Here is a 7,670-nt window from a genome sequence, read left to right as displayed (position 1 = left end):
TGGAGTTGTTCTTTGCATTTACTGCATGACCCTTTTATTGACTACCTGCTCAGTAACACGTACTGAGAGATAAAAATAAGGCAATGGTATTATCTCTACCTCAAAGAGCTAATGATCTCTGCTACCAAAAGAGAAGTGACAGCCAATGTGACCACAGGTAGGATCTGCACAGCTGTCATTGGGAAACAGAGGGGAAGGAGAACAGTTTCCTGAGTACCAGGACCACAGACTCTCATCATCTGAGACAAATGAGACACTTCCAGCTTCTATCTCAGCATCTTTTATCATGCGAAGAGGCCAAAGCATGTTTCAAATATTAAAACTCAATAAATAGTTGCAGACTTTAATTACAAAGACTAGTTTATGCCTAGTTAAAGTAGGCCACAGAATGGAAAAAAAAATGAGTGAAGTACACTGGTGGACATTATAAAGGTTGAGAGACTAGTCTCCAGACTGTTTAATAGCATGTAAAATTCCTCTAAGGTCAGAAGCCATAAATATGCTACATTTAGGACATTCAGAATTTAATAGCATATCCTACTATATTATGTGGAACTATGCATCATTAATGTAGGTCAAAAATGGTAAAAAAGAATCACTTTCATATGGTTCCACCTAATCCAATGTTCTACAGAGTAGCACATCTTACACATAAATTAAATATATATAATTGTATAGGTCATCTAAATATATATATATATATATATATATATATATATAATTAAATATATATAGAATTGCATAGGATGGACAGACGAAGCTATCCATCCACACAGATTTAAGAGTTCTTACACTTGATTCTACCAACTTGCTTTCAGCATTTTAGTGATGCAAAGCTCACTCACTTATGAAATTTGTGATCATTTGTAGGTCTGCTCAGTTACAGACATTGTAAGTATATTAATCCTACTTCTAATGTTGGGAGGCAAGAAATGTATTCCTCTTTAATTTTCTCTTCTTAAATTACAAGCTCATGTTTACTTTAACATCCTTTTTATGATGAGATCCTCTTGATCACTCTCCTTTGGAGTCACTGTAACTGATCAGTTTTAAAGCAGAATGCACTATCATATCAGAATTGTGCACTGAGCTTATACATCACGGTATTTTCTCTGTGATTGCGGGTATTATAAAGAAACTGAATGCTTTGCAATTGATCCCTCATGAGTAAATCAAGAAGTTTTGTTTTATAATTTCTAACTGAAAATAATATGTAAAAATTAATCTAAGTGTGAAAATCAAAGTGACTAAAGAAGTTTGGTATTGCCTCTATCACTTTTAAGTAAGGAGAATGCTAGGGGCAGGCCATGCCAAGATAATATCTGTCAAGAGTTTGATAATAGTTTGGGGTGAAGAAATAAGTGATTTGTGAATGGCAAGACTTTGTCCAAAAAGACAACTGTATTCAATGACTGCATTAAATAATTATAAGGGAAATAAAAATATAATTATCAAATTTCTTTTTTTTATTCAGTTACAATTGTCTGCATTTTCTCCCCATCCCTCCCAAATTTCTTTATCACATCCCTATTGTTAGAATAAAATGTACTTAAACAACTTAAACAAATAGTGGTCAAATTTCAAGAATATATACAATCGAATGAGCAAAAAATAAACAGATATTCAGAACTTCAAAATAAGGTAGCAAGAGAAAAATAACTAGATAAGAGTACTAAAAATATTTCTAAATAAAAATGATAACAAATAATCACCATTAAACTATATCAGTGATATAATGATAAGAATGAAATCCACATGATTCTGGAACATGTCAAAAATACAATGATATTAAAGCATTAAGAAATAATTTTTCCTTTATAACGGAATTTGACTTTGGCTCCCCAGCTAAAACTCCTTTTGGAACATTAGGTTTAATTTGAGTCTCTATTTTAATAAAGGATATGAAGAAATTAAAGAGTATGCCAAATATTTTTAAAACACTAAAAAAGAGTAATCTAGTTGTATTAAAAGGCTAAAGTTCTGCCTACACAGAAAATGGAATAAAAATGAATTAATTACTGTTTTTGAGTGTAATATTGTTTTGTCTGCAGAGGATCAAATAAAAGGAAATGAGCTTTAATGAAATGAAAAAAATTTCAGTTACACATGAAGAAGAACTGGTTAATTATCTAACTGATGAAGAGTAGAATGGGTTGATCATGATGACGTTTAGAATAGTTTTTTTCAGCAATCAAATTTATAAATAATAGAAGCTCAAGGGGACATATGGCCATTCACTCTCTCATCTTACGTTTTTAGACCAAAAAATAGGCACAGAAATTAAATTGCTTAAGTCACCACAGCAAGTCAATGACAAATCTAGCACTAGAGTTCACAGTTCTTAACTTCTAGGCTTGGATATGCTACTTAAAACTTTTGTGCATTAGTTGGTTTTGTTTTCATTTGTACAATTGAAATAATAATGCCTAAGTCAAAAGAACAACCATGATTTCAAAAAAATATTTGGAAAGCACTTAGCATGATGATTATCTATAATAACTGTTAAAAAACACTAGCTTTTTAAAAATTGTTATTATTGCCTAGTGCTTTTTCATCATATAAAAAAATCTAAAACAAAAAAAAGATAATCTAGGACTATCTTTTTTAAGTTTCTTTTTTATATTTTTTATTGTTCAAGTACAGTTGTCTCCATCTTTCCTCCACCAATCTCCCCTCCCCACCCCTCCCCCTTCCCCCCCTCTATTCTATCCCCTTTGGCTTTGTCCATGGGTCCTTTATCCATGTTCCTTGATGACCCTTTCCCTATTTTCCCCGTTATCCCCTTCCCCCTCCCCCTGGTTACTGTCAGTTTGTTCTTTATTTCAATGTCTCTGGTTATATTTTGCTTGCTTGTTTGTTTATGGGCCATCTTTTATGTAGAGGTTTAGGTGAGAACACTTGAAAATGTTAAAAGCATATAATTTTTCCAGTAGGTAAAATGTATAGTCTTAAATTATGCCAATGACAAAATAGCTGCTGAAATATTAATATTTTAGTATATTTGATAAGTAAACATATGGAGGCCATTTACACTTTCATTTGTTATATATTTTTAAATCCAAAGACAATTTCCTCTCTCACAAACCCACACTCAGTATAGGCTTTATTGTTATCTCTGTCGATGAATAAACCCAAACTTCCAAGAGGAAAAATAGCTAATTAATATTCTCTCTGATGTGTTTAGTGTACTTCTGGCATCTGAGGCCCCAGGCTGATGACCAGAAAGGATATGGGAAAACACTTTATTTTGCTGTATTCTAAATTTGCACCTCCTTTTAGGAGTACAATTTGGGTATATCTATCAAATTAAAAAGCACACATACTTTGATTTAACAGTTTTCCTTCTAAGAATTCATCTAATGAATGTGCTCAAAATGTATATATAACAAATATTCTCACATATACACATAAAGGTATATGTACAAGAATACCTTGCCACATTACAGCCTTTATAACCACAAATTGAAAAAAGGATACAAAAAATTTAGTGTTATTTGTACAATGAATGTCATGTAAGAAGAATGGAATGGCAGAATATGGGCTGACATGGAGGATAAAGTGGTTTATTCATTATTACATTCAGGAAAGATTTGAGCTTATACTAAGTTCTGGGCTCTAGCTATGCAGCTATCAACAAGACACAGTCCTTGTCTCAATGGATTTCATAAGGTAGTAAGAGAAGCAAGAGTTAAATAGAAAAACCAGCAAACATATTATGTATGTCATATAATGCAACGTGCTAAGTGCCATGAAGAACAATTTTTAAAATGGGAACAAAAAGTATATATTGCTCAGTAAAAATATAAGAAATAAACAAAACAATCTGACTATTATAGTTCTATTTGTGTTCAAATGAGAGAACATAAAATTGGAGGGGCTATACATAATTAAAGATATGCATAAGACATTTTGGGGTGACATGCATAAGTCATTGTTGATAGTGTGTATTTCTGGAGAGAGGCAGAAGGACTGTGTGACAGAAAAAATATTAAAATATTAACATTATTAAATTATAATTTTCTGTGCTATAAATCTTGCACATATGACTTTTTTATCACGTGCATATATTATATCAAATTCTTCACTGCCTAAAGAAAAAAAAAAGAATAGCCTTTCACTATCAGTGAAATAAAATGCCAGATTGTTACAATGGCTTACAAAGTCTTCTTATGGTCAGGCCCTGCCCACCTCTCTTTTATCATTTTTTTCCACTTCACTGGCTATCACACAACAAACTGAGTTTTGTTCCTTCTCTCTATGGAACCTGCACATTTAGTAGTCTGTGTGATATGAACTATTTACAATTCAATTGAATTGATACAAAGAGCCATTTTATTTAGAACAGCTAATATCTCTAAAATATAGCTACTTTGAAGTTTTTCTTGTCTAAGATGGAAAGTAAAAATTGAGAGCATATAGGCTCCTTTCCATTAATATTCTCATGTGTCATCAAGTCCTACTGAAAGGCGCATTTTTTAAATGAGGGATGAAAATGCATTTTCCTGGGCCAAGCACTTTTTCTGTATTTATTTGCACATTTACCTGAAACTTCTTTAGATACATGCACATTTATCATTCTATCAGAATGACATTTACTATATTACAGAAAAAAGCTAACAGAATGTCACATTTAAGATCCAAATCGAGTTGTAGCAATTCATTAACTTTCAGAATCTAACAAGGTTAAATAGATGATTTTCTTTTTCTTTACTTACTTCTAGGATGTTGTTTGAAGAGAAATATGGCTAGGATACTCCAGGTTTCCTAAGCATTTATAGAGTGAATTTAAATCCATGTCAGGAATGGAAATACAGGTATAATTGCAATCCATTGCAAAATAAAATTTTAAATTTCTACATAAATCATTAATATATGTCAAAACTAGAATATTGGTTGTTGGAATGTAAAGCTATATTTATATGTGATAGAAATATCAAAAACTGAATAAGTAATGATAGTTAATCTTTATTGAGACATCTATTCCTGTTTCTTTGCTCTGTTTTCACTGCAAGCATAAATGTTGTTATGAAGATATTAGCAATGGAATATCCAAAAAAATTGCATGTGATAATACTCAGGACAAAGTTATGTGCTGATAAGTGTCATGAAGAAAAATTTAAAAAACAGGAACAGAAAGTATATATTACTCAGTAAAAAAATAAAGAAGTAAATAGAACAATTTGACTGTTATAGTTCTATTTGTGTTAAAATTGGAGGGGATGTACATACATAATTACATATATGCATGCCACATGTTTAGGGGGTATGCATGACACCGTTGATAGTGTATACTTCTGAAGGGAGGTTGAGGGACTGAATTATTAAATTATAACTTTCTATGGTATAAATTTTGTATATATGACTTCTTAAAATGCATGCATATATTAAATTGTTCACTGCTAAAGGAAAAAAAAATGAATTGTCTATCTATAAGTGCAATGAAGTGCCAGATAGTTACAATGGCTTATAAAGTCCCCTAGGATCAGGCCCTGCCCACCTCTTGTCTCATTTAGTTCCACTCTGCCCTTCACTGGCTATCACACAACAAACTGAATTTGTTTGGGGTCCTTATTGCAAAGATGTAATATACAAAATGCTGTTGCTGTGTGGAATTTTTCTGAGGAGAGAGAGTTAGATTCTCAAATGGATCTATGACCCTAAAGAGGGAAGAATCAGAGACTTAGAGAAAGAGTTTCTTTACTTTGGCGACTAACCCAGTAGTTCTCAGCCAGAGATGATTATGTCCTACAGGGAACATTTGGCAAGTGTCTGCCAACACTTTCAATTGTCACAGAATGAAGAAGGGAAGGGAGGGCTCTAGAGGCATCTAGTGGGTAAGGGCAGGGAGGCTGCTTAACATTTTACAGTGAACAGGATAGATAGTTTCCAACAACAGAAGAGTTACCTAGCCCCAAATGTCAATAGTGCTGATGGTGAGAAACCTACCCTTAACCTATGCCAGGTCCTAAGAGATGGGCTCCAATATTTTGTTATGCAACTTATGTACCAATGTAGGAAACGATTAATTATTTTAATCAAATCATTAATAGATATATTTGATGTGTGAATTTTATTATGAACCATAAATGAAAAGCCTATCATTTTACTAGAGCTTTCTGAGACTAAGTGACTTCTTCCCTTAAAAAATAACACACACACAGATATCTGAGAGGATCTTTTTGAAGCTATTTAACATATACGGAAATAAAACTGCCACATGCTTTGTTTCATCAGTAAAAGCATGGAACCCATTAACAAATAACTACAGAAATTTAGCTCTGTAAATCGGGAAATTTATCAAGTGTAGCATGTCTGAGTATTTGAATTGACTAAAAATTAAATGTTAAAATTAAAAATTAAAAACGAAATCCAGCTCTACATAACTTATTCATTTTTCCTTTCTCGCCAGTTTTATTGAGAAATAATTGACATACATCAGTGTATATGATGTACAGCATGATGGTTTGAGTTACATATGCTGTGAAAAGATTACCACAATAATTTTAGCTAAATCCATCACCTCATATAGATACAATAAAAAGAAAAGAAGAAATTTATCCTGTGAACAGAACTTTTACTATCTTCTCTCTAAACAACTTTCCTATATATTATACGTCAGTGTTAACTATAGTCATCATATCATCTATTTTACTAGTCTTCATGTTATAATCATTTAGGTTTTTACCTGATGTATAACTTCTATTCCCTTAGATTCTACCCCAATTAAATAATATATTTAAAAATATTTTGTTAGTATTTCCCTTTGTTATCTTCCTGTTCACATAAAATCTGTTCTATAATTTTATCATTATATTTTAAATAATTTCATTTATTTCTGTGTTTCAATATCTCCATTTAACTGTGCTCAAATTTATTTGAAAGCTAAAAATATTAATATTTCTATCAAACTAGTCTTTTTGTAAGGTAGCTGAATTTCAGAAGAGCAATGTTACTTATCAACTACACAATGTAGTATTAATGCCTGTGTGAATGGGATATTACTAACCATTTTTTCTTTTTTTTAAAAAAAAAGATTTTATTTATTTTTAGAGAGAGGTGAAGGGAGGGAGAAAGAGAGGAAGAGAAACATCAGTGTGTGGTTGCTTCTCATGCACCCCCTACTGGGGACCCAGCCCACAACCCAGGCATGTGCCCTGACTGGGAATCCAAGCAGCGACCCTTTGGTTCGCAGGCTGGCACTCAATCCACTGAGTCACACCAGCCAGGGCTAACCATTGTTTCTTTAACGCATATCAAGTAATACCTACAAGCCAGATTAACATTGAAAGTTCAGCTATTTGAACAGAAAACATTTTATTTCTGTCTGCCTAATTAAAGACAGGTTTACATTTGTTTTTCCCTTTTGTGAACCAATAATTCTCTTAATAGTAAGGGAAAACAAACCCAAATTTTGAGGTAATATTCTACAGATAACTTTCAGGTACTCAAAGATATCAACTACATTGGAGATAGTCACATACATTTTTTCTTGTCACGTATCTGGGAGGGTTAAGACATCCCATGCCAGCCTTGTTTCTCATTATTATGACAATAGAAACATGACTATACTTGAAATGTAAATACAGCTAGTATAATGACACTCCAGCTACACTGTGGGATATTTTTATTCGGGAAAGACCACCTCATAGAGTTCAATTCTTCCTACCTAA

Source organism: Desmodus rotundus, chromosome X (assembly GCF_022682495.2).
Source record: "Desmodus rotundus isolate HL8 chromosome X, HLdesRot8A.1, whole genome shotgun sequence".
NCBI lineage: Eukaryota > Metazoa > Chordata > Mammalia > Chiroptera > Phyllostomidae > Desmodus > Desmodus rotundus.
This window is presented reverse-complemented; position numbering follows the sequence as displayed.